Source organism: Colias eurytheme, chromosome 6 (assembly GCF_061535395.1).
Source record: "Colias eurytheme isolate Ceu_HAF_F1 chromosome 6, ilColEury1 Martin Lab GWU primary, whole genome shotgun sequence".
NCBI classification, from domain to species: Eukaryota; Metazoa; Arthropoda; class Insecta; order Lepidoptera; family Pieridae; genus Colias; species Colias eurytheme.
In genome coordinates this window covers 3,994,618-4,014,979 of record NC_142985.1, presented here as the reverse complement: position 1 = coordinate 4,014,979, position 20,362 = coordinate 3,994,618, and positions in this window count along the sequence as shown.

Genomic DNA, 20,362 nt, shown 5'->3' with positions numbered 1-20,362 from the left:
CTTATTGTTTTGATTACCTAATTTACCTTCGTTAATTTCCTTACAACCTGATTATTATTTAGTTGGTAAGATTAAAGAATAAAGGTTTTTATTTTCTTTCGAGTAATATGTTATTTGAGTTAACCTTACAAATGACAAACAAGCAGTTATTAGCTTTTTCAGTCATCTGAACTCAACATTTTTTTTAAATTAGACGGGATCCCGAAAATTCCGGGATCCCGCGGGATTGATATTTCTAATCCCGCGGGATCCCGAATTTGCAATCTCGAGTCGGGATTGCATTCCCTACTTCTAATCTATAATTAAATCAGTGTGAAAGCGTGGTGTCAAGTTTGAGTTGTGATCTCAGACAGAACTCGGACATATTATTATTAATTATTAATATATAATAGATATAATCGTATACAAAACTAAACAAGAGCCTTATTAAAATTAGTTCATTGTTTTAGCACTGAATGCGTAACAAATAGGAGGAGATAACATACAGCTTATCATTTGTTCAAATCGACGTACCTACTCTTTTTTTTAAATAAGTGCTTACTTTAATGCAAAGAAACATATGTGTAAATATCTTTATCTGCAAAACATACATGCTACCTCAGAATAAGTACCGAGCGGCGAGCACAAATCAATTCACACCACGCCGATTTCCAAGAATACTCATAAGTAATAAGATCATTAATTTATCACGCCATAAAACAGTGTGTGCCTGCTCGTTTCCAACGTCAAGTTCATTTTGATATATGTGGACTTCATTTAAATGTTGGTAAACGAGTCGCAATTAAAATGTTCAGCGGGCCAGATTGTAAATTGCCTTCTAACTGTCGCCTGCCTCTGGAATACATACGAGTACAATTTTGTAGTCCTTGAGGAACTTTAATGGTCATAATTAGATGGATGTACGTATTCTGGAAATCTTACAAAATTATGAAAAGATGATTACTTAACTAAAATAGTATATTCAACAGACAACAGCTGTTGCAGTCTATATTAACCTAAGTTATAAAATAAACATCTACATAATTGGTAGAATAGATAAAGAATAAAGAAAGCTTATAGGATAAATATTCATGTAAATGAAATAATAGATTTTTTTTCATCTGAAAGATCTATTATATTATTTTCTCAGTGGAGAGGAAAATATAGTTTTCTAGCTTATAATGATGCAATGACCTTTAATTTTTTACAGTTCAGAGACGGGGGAGCTGAAATGAAAATATGATAGCTTTCAAGCTAAGCTTAGTGAACTAAGAATAAAAAAATACAAAAAAGTAATATTTACGTTAGTTCATGAGTTCATCGTTCATAGTTCATGTACATGAATAAATATAAATATGTACATATAAATATGTACATATTTACTAGTATATTTTAGTGGTTTCTTGCATCATACAAATTAAATCCATTCTCAAGTGCTTTTCTCTCTCCCATTTATTATTATTGGTTGATTTCAGTAGCGAAAATGTAACTGACCTCCTTTTTCAACCGACTTCAAAGGAGTTCTCAATTCGACGGTATTTTCATTTTATTTAATTATTCAAACCCTTAAATGCCTATGGATACGTTTTATTCGATAGGCACGTGACACCAGTTCAAAAGCTTCTATAAAAAAACAAAGAAACGCAAATACTGTAGCTAGCAGAGTAAATATATTCAATCGCAATCAATAAGCACTTAATGGGCTGCTCACTGTTTCAAGTGTCGATAATTCTTTAAGTTGCGAATATAAATAAGGAATACATTTGTCTGAGCCGGCGCCTGTCGCTAACGAGATGAGACTCACGCGCAGTACTGCACGAAATGTTATACAGGATGCACCTTTATACATTTTGAAATGGGATTATTTTGCAGCTGGACTGGCCATAAATATTTACTTTTACATGACCGAAATAATATATACCGTTGAATAAATGGATTCAACGGAACATATTATTTCTTCATATTTATTAAATTGCAACCTTCTCGTAAATGTAATTGGACACAAATAGAAATGTGTATTTCAGGCATACCTTTTTAATAAAAATTATAGCATAGCTTTCAAGTGTATTCTTTATCCATGAAGCATCAAACTCAAAAAAGCGCACGCTGTATAATAAGCCCTTACCCTGCGCAGACGCAGTATGCAAATAGTTGATTTACAAGCAACAACGTCTTAACTGCGCAAGAGTTTTACACCCGTCATTGTCGCTCGGATAAATAATAATGTCTTACAAGAGACACATGGGTCTGCGAATGTACTGTGAAGTGCTATCAAATGAATTATTACGAAGTGAATAATGTACAGAATACGGCTCCTGAAGGATATCGGTTTTAAACGTTCTGAAATCGGCTTTAACTTTTAATTAATCTGGCCTAGATTGCCAGTGAACGGTGGTAAATATATGAGCAAACTAGAAATTCATTCAGGATAAAGTTTGCGTACTCTGAGTTTTATTTGGGTCGACGTTTTTACTAGAGTACAGGATGTCAAACTATTTTGTTTGTAACAGAAGTACAATGACGATTGTTTCTATTTAGAAAATTTTTAAAGCTAATGATTGGATTTTTTAATATTATAAAACAATTGCATTTTTTAAGGACTATTGGATTAAAATAACATTTAACCAACCATTGTACATGATTATTATATGGCATCCTCAATCCAATTAATAAATTGTTCTAGATTAGAGAAGAGCATTTAAAACACATTCACATAAATGATTTACATACAAAATTAATAACATAAATGGAGCATAACTTTAAAGCACCAATTAATATTATAAAAGAGTTTCCTTTGAGCACCTCGTTTAAACAAATCACTATTAGTAACGCCATTTTTATGGTTGAAGCGACTCATTAAGTAAATAAGTAACTGCGACAGAGAAAAGCTTTTATAACTTCTGAACTTATCAAAACTTTTCTTGTTTTATAACGGTACATTTCATTTAGAATTTCTTTAGAGATTTGAAACGCATTACAAGTACATTGAGAAGCTGCGAAGTGGTTGTGGAAGTTACTGTGTACCTAACTTTTGGAAAAGCGGGCAAGGCCGAAATTTTGAAGAGCATATATACATACATACATACGATACATATTGCTTTTAACATTGAAATATTGATATTATATAGGTAATTAATGTTAAGGAACATATTGTTCACGATTTTTTATTGTAATTTTATTTTTTATAGCGGAAACAAATCCTATATAATGTAATAAAAACAAAAAATGTTGCAGACTTTAAAAAAAATATGAGTTCTAAGATAAGTTGGTAACAGTACAACTCATAATAATTCTTTTGAAATAGGTGCAATATACCAATACATTGTACCAAAAAATCATAATTATCTCACACACGTGTCCTTAGCAAAATATGCATAACCGAATTCGATTTCCACTTTATATAGCTACACATTATGACAATAGGTACGTTATGACAAGGGCAAGGGACAACTTTATCGCTCCTTCGGAAACCAATCAGGCATGCGGCGTCACGTGCGACTAATGTACCATTATTGAGGGGTCCACATTGTCTCACATTACTAGGGTCAGTAGCAATACTGTTACAGTACTGTACAGATTGCCTTTATGAAGGTACAAATGTAATCTACCTGTAATAAATTTGTGTGAATTAGGATTGGTTTGGAAATTGGACGCAGTGTGGTTTGATTTGTAGATGCAATCGAATTTATTAAAGTTTCATATCTTACAACTTTATACCATCAATTGTTGATAGAATACATACTGGCTTTCCGGCGTCTAAAACTTACCATTAACCTTCCTTGTACTCTTCTACTTCCTATCTTAAAAAAAACCGCGTCAAAATCTGTTGCTTAGTTTTAAAGACAGCATACATCTAAGCTATTTTGTTTTATATACGTTCTATGCAATGACTCCTTATTTTAATTTTGTTTAAGAAACATGTAATAAATGGTAAGTAACGAATTGAGAAATATAATCTGTATTTATAAAATAATTCTGTATAAATACCAACGTATTTTTACGTCATAAAATTTTCCCCATAACACACAAACTCGTATCGGCAATAAACGTGCTATAAATTGGGATTGTTAGGTGCTCGATGGCAACCCCAAGGAATAATTCAAAATGACAGTTATCGTCTATGGGCCAGGCACGAGGTGTCTGATTGAGACGCAGTGAGTCACCGGGTCACGGAACCCCTTTGTTAGTGTTCCGTAAATTGAGGTTTGTTTTTTTATGTACAAGTTATAAGGTTTTATGTACAAGTTAAGAATAAGTTTATATAATTGGATGTGAAATAAAATACTATAACTGTTGAAGAGATTTGTTTAGATGTGAAATTGACAAAATAACTAGACACACATGATTTGTAGAAATTTATTGAAAACTTAGAATTTCATTAAAATACTAATTAACTGTTAACGTAGTTATTGCCCCACTAATTTTATTAATTCACTTTCTGCGAAGTTAGAATGTCACATAAGACAAACGGCACAAACGATCGTTTCGCTTAAATTTCGCCAATTGAAAGCTTTCAATTGGCAGTCGGATGACCAATCAAAATGAAGTGAAATGATCGTTCGGGCCGTATTCTATTCTACACATTGTTATGCATAAAACTATTATTTCCTAATGCAATTATTACTTTTGTATAAAACATGCTTGTCATATAAATCCATATAGATTTCCTATGGGATATTTACAGCCTTAAAAAACAATAGACGCTACCGTCCCTGGTACGTGACCCTGCATCCCTAGTGCATCGAAGGGTGTATAACAAGGTTACACTTTGGCCCCTCATAATCCTGCAATCGTGAATATTGACATGGGATCACATGATACAATAACTATGGTAATTTGCTTCTTATATAAGCTCTTGTGCGCAATTATTATTGCTTTTCGATTTGCTGGGGATCGTCTTGTTAGAGAAAATTATGTAAGTACCTATGTAGATAATATTAATTATAATTATATGAAAATATATTCCTTTGTTTTTTAAGAATACCTGTGCAAAAAAATGCACAAATGGTTTACTTTATAACTATGCATTTAGTTATCTGTAAATCGTTAAAACATTCTACTTGTTAAAACAACAACTTGTTTTTGGTTCTTTGTAACAATTCAATTAATTATTAAACTTTCAGATACAATGACAATATTTGCCACTAAAGTTTAATCATTTTATGTTATGAATCTAAATAAATTGGGTCATAAAAAAAGTGAAGTTTTAATGAATTTACTATTTAGGTTTAGGTTTATACTAAATTCATTATCACTCATTTTTTTATTCATAAAGAATTAATATAGATACAATTTGTTTACTTCTCACAATATAAGGATTTATCCATGTTCTACCTAGTCATATACCTTCTCGTAAATAATTTCAGTTTAGAAAATACAGCGTTCCCGTTTGTAAATGTCAGGGAATGTAATTCAAGTTGAGGCTTGCTATCATTTCCCACGACGACATTCATTTTATTTTATGGACTTTTATAAGTGAATCGTCCAACTTTTAGCTTTAGAATTGGCACAGTTTTAGCTAAAAGTATAAGAATTTTTATTACGTTTTTTGGTAAAGTTAATGTGAATTTTTGTAATTATAATATGAATATAAAGATGAAATTCTGGGTTAATTAGTAGCCACACTTTTTAAGTTTTATCTATGTCTATAACTGGGTCTCTCTATATTGTTTTTATTTATATATTATACTACATATATTTATATATTTATACATATATTGCACGCCTCATAAGCGAAGCGTTGAGGTGGGTACTACTGTCACTTCGCGCAAAACATCTGATTTTTCAAACTTAAAATGTCTTTATGTATCATACATTGCACTTGTAAGATAATACATACACACACATATTAAGAAAAAACACTATTTTTAACGTTCATGATATTTTTGATGTCATTTTTGTTATTTAAACTAGTTAAAAAACAGTTTAAAAAAGTTCTGTCTTGGACGTCCGTGTGTCTGTATGTGCGGATCCTTTTTCTTGTTAACACGATAGCGACCGAAATACTTTACTAATCGAGTCTTTTTTTTCTCTTACGCTTGAGTATGCTCAGGAATAGAACCCTTTCATTTTTCAGGGTCTGATTCGATGTGGTTTAATTGTTATTAAATAAACAAAAATAATAATTAATAAATATTTATTAAACAAAAATTATGAGGCGTGCACTTTTGGATTTTCCAAATTATTTATATATTATACTATCAGCTCTGCCTAACAGGACAGTCCATAAAAAGGCCTATTAAAGTTTCGGGCAATAGCTTTATACATATAAAATGCTTTGTTTTATTCAGTCTGTTTTGTGGTATATAAAAAAAAATATATGTACAACAAAAAATATCAAAAAATCTACTAAAATTACTGTTGTGAGTTTGTGTATGACCGAGTTTCACGTAGGTACCTTCTAGAATTGGAGCAAAAGAAAAATATTTCCAAACGGTTATTTCCCTAACAATCACAAGAAACAAAACCGTAGCACTCGAAAGAAAACACTGTATTCTTTTGTTTTAAAAACTTTAGCGAATCCGAACTGGTACAACGGTTGTGTTGAAGTCGTTCCACTTCACTAGGAAGCAAATAACAAAAGAATGAACAAACTATGAGTCCCGTTCCCTTGAATAAACTGGTCAAGAATACCAATATCGCATCACAAAAGGAAATCATGCATTTTCATATAAAAGGTAATTCATATTTTTATATTTCTATCAAGCCGTCTCGAAGTCTGCCACAATCCAATAAAGACTTGCAATCCGGATTGTGTGTGCACATGGGTTAAGTAAAAAGCGTAGATCAAAAAGTCATCCTAATCTCATGTTTAATTAAAATCAATAAATATAATAATTCATATTATAAGGTAAAAAGGATGTGAAACGTAGCTTTAATACAGGTTGAAAGGTAAGACGTTTGACGAATGTAAATATACTCTGTGTAAAGGAACGTACTAGGTAAATCTATCTAGCCATCAAAGGCATAAACTATAGTTAAAATAGAAAGTGGAAGGACTACCGATATTTAGACATAAATAATTCAACGTGCTGTAATTTCTTACAGGTTTCTATTTCTACAGATATACTTTCACATATTTTGCATACAGTTTCTTTCGCTTTTATCTTGCGTCCATTTTCCGAAGAACATCAGCCAGCTCAATTATTCCCTTTGTGTGAAAAGCTATTGGTTCAGAACTTCATTGATTAAAACCGAGTGTAAATGGCCGGACGCAACGATTCTTTGTCGATCTTTTACTTGTTTGCTAAGTGCATGCTGGATTTCATAGTTATTCACGCGATTTTATATTGAAACTTTATGATAACGTCGCGTACTGAGGAGCTTGGTGTTTTTAATAACATGAAACGGCACATTGCTAGAATGATGGAACATATTTATATACGAAACTAGCGGTCCGCCCCGGCTTCGCCCGTGGTACGTATTTACGGTTTCTCTACATAAAAACCATCCTCGTACTTTAAGGAATATAATAAAAAAGGAATTATCGAAATCGGTTCAGCCGTTCTCGAGTTATGCGCTTACCAACACATTTTGCGATTCATTTTTATATATAAGATATGTAAAATATAAACTTTTGCAGATAAATTCTTCAAATTCAGCAGTTTCAGTCGTGTCTCAGTTACCCATACCCAACTCTATATTTTTAATAAATACTACTTATTAGAAAGGTAGCTAAGTAAATTATATTGCCTAATTATATTATATTAATGTCATCTATAAGAAATATTTTATAGGATTTTTGACAAAATATTGCAAAAAAGAAAGACATTGTGAAGAGAGAAGCCTTTCTAAAATCTAAATCATAATACCCAATCCATTTACAATGAATCAAGCAAACACTGAAGTGACTCCAAAGCGAGACAATAAAACCCTTAACTGCTACCGACGAGCATTCATCAACGATTGCTCAATAGAGGGTTTAAACTTTTAACACTATGAATAAGACAGTTATTTATTATTCACTATTCGCATAGGCTGAGAGCGCGTTGCAAAAAATGCAATGCAGGGAAAAACCGTACGCTTAAATGTAGTATATATAATAGTATAAGAACTGTTTTTTTAAGTTACTAAACTTAAATTTCATAGATACTTATTTAATCAACATCAACTAACGAACAAAATAATTTGGCAACAGAATTATTGTACAGCATCTATAAAGCAGCATATGTAAGTTCCTCCTATAAAATTCTGATATCTAATTGTGAGTATGTATGATTATTATTTTATAGAGTCTATATTATCCCCATTTGCATATCCCAAACTATAACAAAATCACCATTACTTAATTCACGTACCGTACTCCGTAACCTAGCAAATTTCGCATCCAGATCCCAGACTACGAGCTCCCCTAACAAACGCAGAGCAATTGTGTGACGTGTTAGCTTTTTTGTGCCCCCTGCTGCGAATAGTGCCCCTAAATTTCTTGATAACTTCATTGCGAACTGCGAGGATGGTTTTGCACGGAACGTGACTTGCAGATCTGAAATTGTAAAGGATGCAGTCTGCTAATGGAATGTACGCGCGTATGTATTGTAATTTATGGAAGAACAATTTCATTGTGTACACATATTACATATTGAAGCTAAAATTTTGAATAACCACACGGGAAGTCGGTTTAAATACAACAACTGTTTACTGTCCTAGCTTTTAAAACTACCATTACGGGTAATGTATACTTATCAATTTTTCTTTGATAACATTTCTTATAATTGAGATAAAATAATACTACTGTAATATTAGAATAGTAATTTACTTACTGTACCTACCAATAACATACTATGACATTGAATCTGAGATATCTAATGTTAACTTACATTTTTATATACCGTTTATAAAAGCATCTACGTTTCATCATGTTGCATAAAGCCATCCACGGCTATGCACATATGCAGGTCGGATGCACTCAACTCTCGGGGGTCTAATTTTCGTGACCCAGCCCTCCGAGAGGTTAAATTGACCCTTCACTTTTCCTCCAGTTGTTATGAGCGTGACAAGAATTGCATTAGAAAAACTGTTTTGAAACTCATGAAATTTTAAACTATATAAATTTCATTAGGTTTCTGAATTAGTTATGACAACAACAATGAAATATAGCATTGGAAATAATGAGATAAACATAATTTTGAAGATTCTATTCAATTTTTACAGTTATAATTTTACAAATTTCTTACAATTTCTAGTTTTTGACTAATTTTAATTACTTGTTAAAATTAGCACACAACTAAATTTACTACTTAACGAAAAAATAATTTGCAGATCGTTATAATCCTAAATACGTGAACATTGCATACAGCCACAGCTTGGACCCTTCGATCCCTAACGATAAAAAATTAAGACGCCCTAGGGCACCAAACATATTTCAAGTGCAGGATTAGTTTGTACGACAAAGTGCGAATGCGAAGCGTTTGCTTCTGACAGCTGATTTTAATCTATAGCTTTCAATTTAGAGCGGTCTTTATGGCCACTGAAATCCTTTTTAATGTGCACCTATTCGAACCCCACATTTGTTGCACATGTTTCGCAATAATGGACCACCAGTTTCTTTTTGTTGAATTTAATACAAAGAAAGTTTACGACCTTTGCAAAGTCCTAAGATTTGTTGTAGTTGATACTTGATATGCTTAATCTAACATATTATCTAATAATATTTCATTTATACGTTTCTATTAATTATTATCCTGTTTACAACTATATCGTATTAAAACTATTTTACTCTAAACTAAACTATTTAACCAGTGTTCCGCATTTGATGGATAATACATACGACAAAACTGTAAGAAAGTTATTAATTATTATTTACGTTGCTTTTCTTTGCTACATTTTAAGTTTTCCTAAAACTATAGACTGAAATTTGATATATCAATACAAGCTTTTTAAGCAATTAATAAGGGGGTCTTCAAGCGTAGAGTGAACAGGTACCTTCTAGGGAAGCGCGTACCATCTCAGATTAACATCAGGCGAGATTGTGGTCAAGTGCTTGCCTATCGACAATAAAAAAATGTTGTGTGGTTTTATGAAACCACGGTAAAAGTGAAACTGTTCGAACGGTTCCGAACACTGCTTTGTGTAGCGCATGTCGCGTGACGGTCGGCTGCCGAGTAGGTATACCTACTCGGCAGCCGCGATACACGCGACATGCGCTACACAGACCAAAAAGTTTGAGACGATGTAATAAAAGTTTCACTTTAAAAAAAGAATTGATCATTATCATACATATTAACATTTGATATATTAGCATATGTCCAAGTATACAGGAATATAGGTACACAGAGTTTGACTAGCTTTTATCTCACATTATTCTTTCAATTTGTAGAGTTCAATATTTTTTCCAATTTACTAAGAGCACTACAGGGAAATCGGCAGATATCAAACAGACTTCCAGGTACACAATAAATCGAAACTAGGGCGCGTCAATTTCCGACACTTAATTACAGAATAATATAAGTATATTATTCTGTAATTAAGTCTGTGCCCATTGTCAAGCTTTTCATCACATAATTTTAAACGCATATTCCTCAATCCATCCCCACAGGTTCCATTCAATTACAACTCGTTATTGGCTTAATAGCGTGTAATTGGTGTGAAGTATTTATTGATACGTCATAACACTACGACCGTTTATTTGTTTAATTGCTGTCAATAATCTATTTAGCTTTGACAGCCATGGAATTGGCATTGAGTTTGTTTTTATAACAATTTATTCGCTTGATGTGGTATTGATTGTTGTTAATTATAAAAATATAGAGCACATATAAAACCAATTATTTTCCTTATTGTATAGTATTTAGTGAAAAAGAACCAGTATGTCTATGAAAGAGTGAGAGTGAGAGATGTCTCTAACTATTTCTTTTTCTTATTCTTAAATTAAAACTTAGCAAAAATATGAAAGCAAACTAAACTATGCAGTATGTTTATCCATACCTTATATATACATTATACATTATCACAATCAAATGGAAATTGGCAAAAAAAAACTCTAATAACAATGTATGCAACGACATGTTATTTGTGTAACATGTCATTGCATACAGCATATATTTGAAATTCATCAGTTACATGAGACAAACCAATATATAAAAAATAAATTATCCAGCCCAACGGAATATATGTATAAAAAAAACTGAACTTTCATTCAGTTCAAACTTCTTTTATCGTCTCACATACATATCTTAGTAGTTTGTAATAAACATGTCCATAAAACAACGCGTGACCATCAATAACAAGATTATCAACGGTCTATTGTGCATCCATTATAATAGCTCAGAGCTACTCAAAAGCGTTAATTTATTGTTCATCATTTTATTTTACAACGCTCAGAAGCGTGGATGTGGCATCTGCTTTTTGTACTAGCATTAGTACAGAATATTACCACGGTATTACAATATCTATAAATAATATTGTAATAATGTGATATTACCTTATTGAAAGTACAGCACGTGATATAAACGTAGTACAGTTGTGGTGGTCTCATCCTTATCTTTAATATGTGCAGCATCATTACACAACAATTTATATAAAGTGTGATCCATAAAAAAAGTAAAAGTCAATCACTGACATAATTACGCTTCTTCTTTAACAACTATCATGATCCTTATATCAATTACTAAAACATTAAAATTCACCTCATCCATTTATTATCGCTCCTCGTCGATTTATCGTATTGCTACTCGTTTCTATAAAACTTTACAAACTGTGTTTAAAACCAATTCGTGCGTCCCTTTTCAACATACCAAGTTTTCCACTAGCACGAAAGAGACATACGCCGAATGTATCATACAAATTTAGAACTATAAAATATAGATGTCTCACGACAATTACAATAGTGTGAAAGCGGATATGGACCCTGTTCCTGTGGGGAAAGGGAAATGAAGCGCCCATTATATGACAATTTATGTGTTTGTAAACAATGGTGAACCATATCATGGTACATTATTAGTTATAGCAATAAAAGGGTGGCGTTTATAAATAAATTAAATATTGATGGGTATTTCACACAAATCATATTATACAGCCAGTTTATAATATGGAAACAAGAATACAGAAACTAATAAACTTATAGGTACATACCAGAATTATTTCGTTTCAGTTGTATATAACCAGGACAGTCTTTAAATTCATTTGAATTTGTTTGTATAAAAAAGAAATATACGTAAATGAGACAGTTCCTTATTCTTAACAGGGTATCCAAGTATTCAATGTAAATTAAATTAAAGCAAGGAAAGGTTCAGCACTATACAACAGGGGGATTAGCATAATCTGTCGATTTGTCGAATCTCAAGCGAGTCAGACATCCCGTGTGGGGTTCACTTTTATCACTGTACTTGGCGAGATAACACTTATCTGCAATCACGTTGTACAAATAGAGGAGGTTTTAATTGAAAAAAGTTTTGATGAACTTGCTCCCCAATTGACCACTATAACAACAGATAAAGTAAATTCTTGCGATTAACATGATAATTTTCTAGAAGTACCTAACTAGGTATCTATAAAAGTTCCCTTTATTTATTTATGTAGGTAAATAAATAACTAACTTTACTATGCTAGTTAAAAACCGGCCTGTCGTGGCAAGAAGTCAAAGCAAAAGCCCAAAATCGACGTGACTGGAAAAAGTTTACTGAGGCCCTATGCTCCTCGAGGAGTTAAAGGAACAATCATCATGCTAGTTAATAATACAAATTAGGTACTTAAAACTAAAACTTATACCTAGACTAGCACAGAGGGCGGCCTTATCACTAAAGAGTGATCTCTTCCAGGCAATTTTTCTTTTTTAAATTTTTTCAATTCCCTTTATATTGAATGAATGGATAGAAGGAATGGGATAGTAAGTTGAAAATATACTTCAAAGCCATGTACATCATCACACACATTCTTGTTTTTTCAATTAAATAAACTTCAAATTATTTTAAACTATACGTTAAATCTTCATAAAAATGATAACAACGCAAAAAGACGTAGTTAAACCTCGACCACGAATCAAGATAAAGCAAAGGTCGTTAATAAAAATTAATTTGTCCATAAATTTTGACGTTAGCATGAAGTTTCCCAAAAAAGCCTTTATTGTAAATCTCGTGGCACAATGGACGGATTTAGTCGCGATAAGACGAAGAAAATAATTATGTTTATGTTGGCTTTAAACGTGATGACCTAAAAGAGCAAGCGAGGTGCGTACATTCTTGTATTTTTTGTACATTTTTATGTCTCTAATCTCTATATAAATAAATAAATAAATAATGGAGATTTACATCATCGCCAATAACAAGAAATAAACCATTCAATTGCGTGTAAAACGAGTTGTTGAATGTTTTTCAGGCAAATAGAAATACTGGAGGAAACGGTAACGTCGGTGCAGACACATTTACTATGCTGCTTCGGGCAACCAGCATTGCTTCGCTGACAGACACATTGCCTGACGACAACCGCCTGCCCGTGCTATATATTGGATATTAGTAATGTATTTATGGGCTATTTACATCGATAAACTATATGTACAGCCACTTTCATGCGTCGATACTTCATTTACTTACTTTGAGTTTTCTTTGTAGCGAATGTTTGGAATTTATTGGCTTGTAAATTGCTGCTATATTTAATAATTTACTAACTGCTAATGTCCTAAAGTATTAAATAAATTATAAATTCTACGTATATAATATGTACGAATAAAAAATTCAGCACACAAAATACCGGAAATCATCATAATGTTTTCAATCCTACTGAGATAAGAATAACATCTGTGCTATAACAAAACAGTAATACAGATAAAAAATAACCATATCTTTCACCTGTCATAACCTCAGGCGACAGAACTAAGCCACTAATTTGCTGATTTGAACCCGCATCCCTCGTCGCCCGGCTCAACCACAAATGACATGAAACATCTTTAGACAGACCTACCACATACTTCGTGATTATCGACTGCAGACTCTGAAAGACGAAAATCATACAATGGGAGTTTAGAAAATATACTTTATGAATGGACATAAATATCCTTATTTTGTTGTATCTACTAGACATATCCTAATTATGTTGTACCGTAAAAACCGTAGAGACCAGTATAACTATATTGCACGCCTCATAAGCGAAGCGTTGAGGTGGGTACTACTGTCACTTCGCGCAAAACATCTGATTTTTCAAACTTAAAATGTCTTTATGTATCATACATTGCACTTGTAAGATAATACATACACACACATATTAAGAAAAAACACTATTTTTAACGTTCATGATATTTTTGATGTCATTTTTGTTATTTAAACTAGTTAAAAAACAGTTTAAAAAAAAGTTCTGTCTTGGACGTCCGTGTGTCTGTATGTGCGGACTGCGGATCCTTTTTCTTGTTAACACGATAGCGACCGAAATACTTTACTAATCGAGTCTTTTGCACGCCTCATAAGCGAAGCGTTGAGGTGGGTACTACTGTCACTTCGCGCAAAACATCTGATTTTTCAAACTTAAAATGTCTTTATGTATCATACATTGCACTTGTAAGATAATACATACACACACATATAAAGAAAAAACACTATTTTTAACGTTCATGATATTTTTGATGTCATTTTTGTTATTTAAACTAGTTAAAAAACAGTTTAAAAAAGTTCTGTCTTGGACGTCCGTGTGTCTGTATGTGCGGATCCTTTTTCTTGTTAACACGATAGCGACCGAAATACTTTACTAATCGAGTCTTTTTTTTAGGGTTCCGTAGCCAAAATGGCAAAAACGGAACCCTTATAGTTTCGTCATGTCCGTCTGTCCGTCTGTCCGTCTGTCCGTCTGTCACAGCCGATTTACTCGGAAACTATAAGTACTACAGTGATGAAATTTGATGGGAATATGTGTTGTATGAACCGCTACAAAAATATGACACTAAATAGTAAAAAAAAGAATTGGGGGTGGGGCCCCCCATACATGTAACTGAGGGATGAAATTTTTTTTTTCGATGTACATACCCGTGTGGGGTATCAATGGAAAGGTCTTTTAAAATGATATAAAGTTTTCTAAAAAACATTTTTCTTAAAGTGAACGGTTTTTGAGATATCAGCTCTCAAAGTCGTAAAAAGTATGTCCCCCCCCCTCTATTTTTATAACTACGGGGTATAAAATTCTAAAAAAAATAGAGGTGATGCATGCTAATTAACTCTTTCAACGATTTTTGGTTTGATCAAAGTATCTCTTATAGTTTTTGAGATAGGTTGATTTAACTGTAATTTATTATATTTGCTGCTACGGAACCCTTTGTGCGCGAGCCCGACTCGCACTTGGCCGGTTTTTATTTCTCTTACGCTTGAGTATGCTCAGGAATAGAACCCTTTCATTTTTCAGGGTCTGATTCGATGTGGTTTTTTTTTTTCTCTTACGCTTAAGTATGCTCAGGAATAGAACCCTTTCATTTTTCAGGGTCTGATTCGATGTGGTTTAATTGTTATTAAATAAACAAAAATAATAATTAATAAATATTTATTAAAAAAAAATTATGAGGCGTGCACTTTTGGATTTTCCAAATTATTTTTAGTTTCTACTTAAATTCAGTGCAATTTTCTTAAAAAGTAGCATTTTTAATAAAAATGTTTTTATAAATAAAGTTACATAAAGTAAACATCCACTTAAATTGAACAGAGACCTTGTCTCCAGAATAATTTAGGTACCTATACATATATTATTATACTATGTTTTTTACCTGAATGCTAAAGACAACCAGTCTTTCTTCCTTCACAAAGCTTTTTCTTGAATAGCATACTCCAGAATGTTTCAAATATAATGAGGTCACATTTGTTTCACGTATTTTATTACTCTTGTTTTCCATGAGCAACGCATTATTTTGAAAAATAAAAACATGACATACTTTGCGTTTTCCATACAAATATATAATGAAACGTTAGTTCTTTTATTTTTATTCTTTTTCATTTAACGTACAGGCTTTATGCAGACACTAGGTTGTCCTGAGGCGGGTCTTGTCCCAGATTACTGCGAACACAGAAAATAAGATTAAATAATGTGAAATGGAAACTATTATTTCTACTTTTGAAGTGGAAAGAAAAGGATATACAAAAAAATATTTTAAAAGTTTTATGGGTAAGAAATAGAAGATAACAGTAGTCATAATAGAGCTATCTTTAATTTGCTTTAAGACATGCGATCAAAATAAACCCATAACATGTATTTTAAAAACATTCATATCTGAGATCAAATAACTTTCAATGTTTAAATTACTTTTAAAAACTTCATGTTTATTCATTGTGTTAATATGTAATGTAAATTAAAGTGGGATCCCATGTTTTAAAAGGGGTGTGGGTCGGTAACATTTTTACATATGTTTCTGTGTTTAAATATAGGACCGTGTATTCTACTATATGAAATATACGCTCTAAATATTTATTATTTTACTTCTTATGTAATTTACGAAAATTATTTGGTGTATTTAATCAAGCCTAGTTGTTTGTCAGAGTCGCGTCGGTCAGAACTCAGAGTAACATTATATTAGTATGTATTGCATCGTCCTGTATGAGATCATTTAATCAAATCCTAAATTTAAGTAGAATTCTGTCAATTGTTTATTAAAAACAGATAATCGACTACTGAATAAATAAATTACTGTATTTTTAACAATCCTTGATAAGTGTCAAAGTTTGAATTATACCTGTCCATTTTAAATTGGTCAAAATCGAGTCTAAAGACTCCTTTACATACAAACATAGAGGTGAAGCGTGTTAAAACAGCATAAACAGAGTTTGATAAACAGCTTATTCCATCAAAATATAGTTACACTAGCGACCCGCCCCGGCTTCGCACGGGTGCAATGCTGATTCTAAATACACTACACAAAAACTGTGAACGTAAAAACATAGTGGTCCGCTCCTCGTATAAAATATATAGCCGGGCGGCCGGCCGGTACCGCCGCAAACGCTACGTCCCGCAATTTTTAAATCTGTAATATCTTCGAAAATATTCACTTAAATCATACGGTGTAAAGGGTCATATAGATCTATATTAAATGAACAATGTATTCAAGGTATTTAATTGGTTAAGGATTAATGCTGTATTGGTTAAAATCGCATCGAAAATTAGCCATTATTTGTCGTAAAAAGTAAATGACAAAAAAAGTTATCGTGGGTTATCCATAAGAGATAATACCATCGCGGACTTTTCTGTAGACCTTTTCAATGTGTATAATACTTAGTACATTATTTTTATAAAACTCGTAGGGTTCAGCCTGCGTTTGCAATGTAAGCGGAAAAAATGTAATTTTTTACGACATCACATTAGAAACCTCAAAAATAACAGTACTTCTCCACTATTTAATGGATGTTATTATACATATAAACCTTCCTCTTGAATCACTCTATCTATTAAAAAAACCGGATCAAAATCCGTTGCGTAGTTTCAAAGATTTAAGCGTACAAAGGGACATAGGGACATAGGGACATAGGGACAGGGAAAGCGACTTTGTTTTATACTATGTAGTGATGATTACAAAATGTTCTATAGAGATGATAAATTAATAACGTCGCGACGGTATTATAGAAAGGATGGGACGTGACAAACATGAAAATTAAGATAATATAAAAGGAACGGAGATTGATGAATGAAACGCAAGAAATGAGATCAGTAAACTGAAAACGTTTTTTTATCCATTCACGTTGTTTATGTAACACTAGATTTCCGCCCGCGGCTTTGCCCGCGTTTTCAAAGGAAAACCCGCATAGTTCCCGTTCCCGTGGGATTTCCGGGATAAAACCTATCCTATGTGTTAATCCAAGTTACCCTCTATATGTGTGCTAAATTTCATTGAAATCGGTTCAGTAGTTTTTACGTGAAAGAGTAACAAACATCTATACATCCATACATCCATACATCCATACTTTCGCCTTTATAATAGTAGTAGGATTCTTTAAATATGAAAATAAACTGTTGCTAAACAACTGCCCTTAAAGGGTTTAGAAACTTTTTTACAAGAGATTTCCTTTTAGAGATATTTAAGCTTCAAAGCTCGTTAGCTTTTAAAGCTTACAGGTGGAAGTACACGGTACCTAAATTATTAATTCATACTGACAATCTCCCACTGCGATGGAACCCAATTTGACTCTTTTCTTACACTAACAACTCAGATCTATGTCTATAAAAAATGTAAATATAGGCGCCCTATTATAAAAACAAAAGAACATAAATAATTACACGTCATCACTTATTAATAAAGAAAAATTGACTAGCGTTTCTCTTCATTAAATTCATTAAAAATTCCCTTCACGAATGAATTTTGAGTCGTTAAAGAGGCACTGGCGAAAAATATTATTTTTTACAATTAAAGAAATCCCACGGATAATTTACCGCCGTCTTTGCCCCGGACATTTTTGTCGCTTCACAAGCAATAAATAATGAAATTAGGGGAAGGAAGACTGATGTATTCTGGGACGTTTTATGGCAATAAGTTTAAAATAAATATAAAATTCATACGCAGTAACTGTCTATTTTATTTAATAATATTACTGTGAATTTTCGTCTTTTTTAATGTTCGATTTTTAAAAAAACCTGTGTGTATGTGCTATAGGACTTTTTAATACTAAGCTTTCAAAAAATTTATATGATAATTGACTATTTTGAATTTTGCCTCACAATTCATATTATTTTTTTTGATAATATCTACTACAAAACACAAGTAGGTCGTACAAATCAACATGAACACAGATTTAATATATTTATCGCTTAAAAACAGTCTAACTTGATTCATTTGATACAAAAAAGCACATGAGCTTTTAAAAATATATAAAGCAATTTCGGACAGAACTTTTTTTAGTTTTAATCCAACATTAAAGTCATAATATTTTATCTGTGCTCTATTTAAAGCCAAGAAATATCGTGTCGCGGCTCACGAATGTCCACTAAATCATAAAAAGTAATGGACCGAGTTTATACGAATTGTGGAATGAATGAGGAAAATATACGACGCCTTTTTTCTGTAGCGCTAATTTTTGGATTATCCTACTTGTGTTATTTATTAGGAGAAAGTTATAAGGATTATGAGTTCAGAGTTGATATTTTAAACAAAAACTTCTGATCCATTTTTAAATGTAAAAACGAAGCATTTATTCGGGAACGACAATTCCCCAAACCTCATACCTTTACCAAGGAGACCCATAAACCGCTACGATTATAATTTTCAACAGTTATTCTCTATTTTAACAGTTATTTTATAACTTATTATTAATTTATTAGTTCCTAATTACGATTAAAATGGTTCGTCGTCAATCAACACATTTGTTCTACAATGGTTCTACACTATGAATTATTACTATCACAGTTTATAGGTTCTTTTTTAAGTCCAACACCCAAAAACTGCTCATTCAGTAATGGTATCATATAGATAGGAGCGACACGGGTGCGACATAGAGTAATGTAATACGTATGCTAAGCAGATCGCAAGGGTCCGATGAGATGGATGGATAATGTTCGAAATTGCCGCACCCGAACCCGCGGATCACACTTATATCCTATTATTAGTTTGTTCCACTTGGAGCTCATAAAAGCTTAAAATAATTTTTATAATTATGTGACATTTATAGACGCAAAGCTCATCAAGCTTAATCTATTTTAATAATACTGAAAGCCAAATAATTGAAATACCTAACAATAACAATACTGCGCGGTGGTTTATTTATGAATTTAAGAGCATGTACACGTTTTTAAAGCTGGTAAAATGGTTCATACAACACTTACTCAAAGTCATTTTTGTTTATCATTATAAATAATACATCATAGCTCGTTGTATTATGAAGCTTATACATTTTGTCACAGTTTTACGCATTATTGTAAAAAATTCTTCACTCTTACAATTTAGCCATTGCAACTTATCCTTATAAGCTGATAGCAACAACGATTTATATTACTTGCAACCACTAAACGCATAACCTTATTCCTGTTTTACAGTTTTATATGTATTTCAGCCACCAAAGTAGAGCCTGAAGGTAATCTGTAGATACAGTGCAAGGGTCTACCAAAGTGTGCAAAATGGAGAGTACCATTTATAGGCGGTTATGGGCTTCGCAGGAAAATTGCTGACATATCACCAGCAATATACAAGACATAGTGCGCCGTCACTCATATTCACTCCTCTAATTTGAAGCAAGCGAGAGCTTTCTAGTTTTATTGAATACGCAGCTTTTTCCATTTATTTGCTCGCTGAATGGTATTCAAATGTTCTCCGATGAATCGAATCTCCATTTCAGCATAAACGAAAATATTTTGAACGAATATTCTGTATATTATAAGTTTTGGTATGTTAAATTGGCTGTAAAACAATTGGATAAAGTTTATATTTATTTAGCTGCAAACTGTTAAATATATTATCTATGGGAATATATATCCGAACAACTCTAATATTTATAAATTGAGC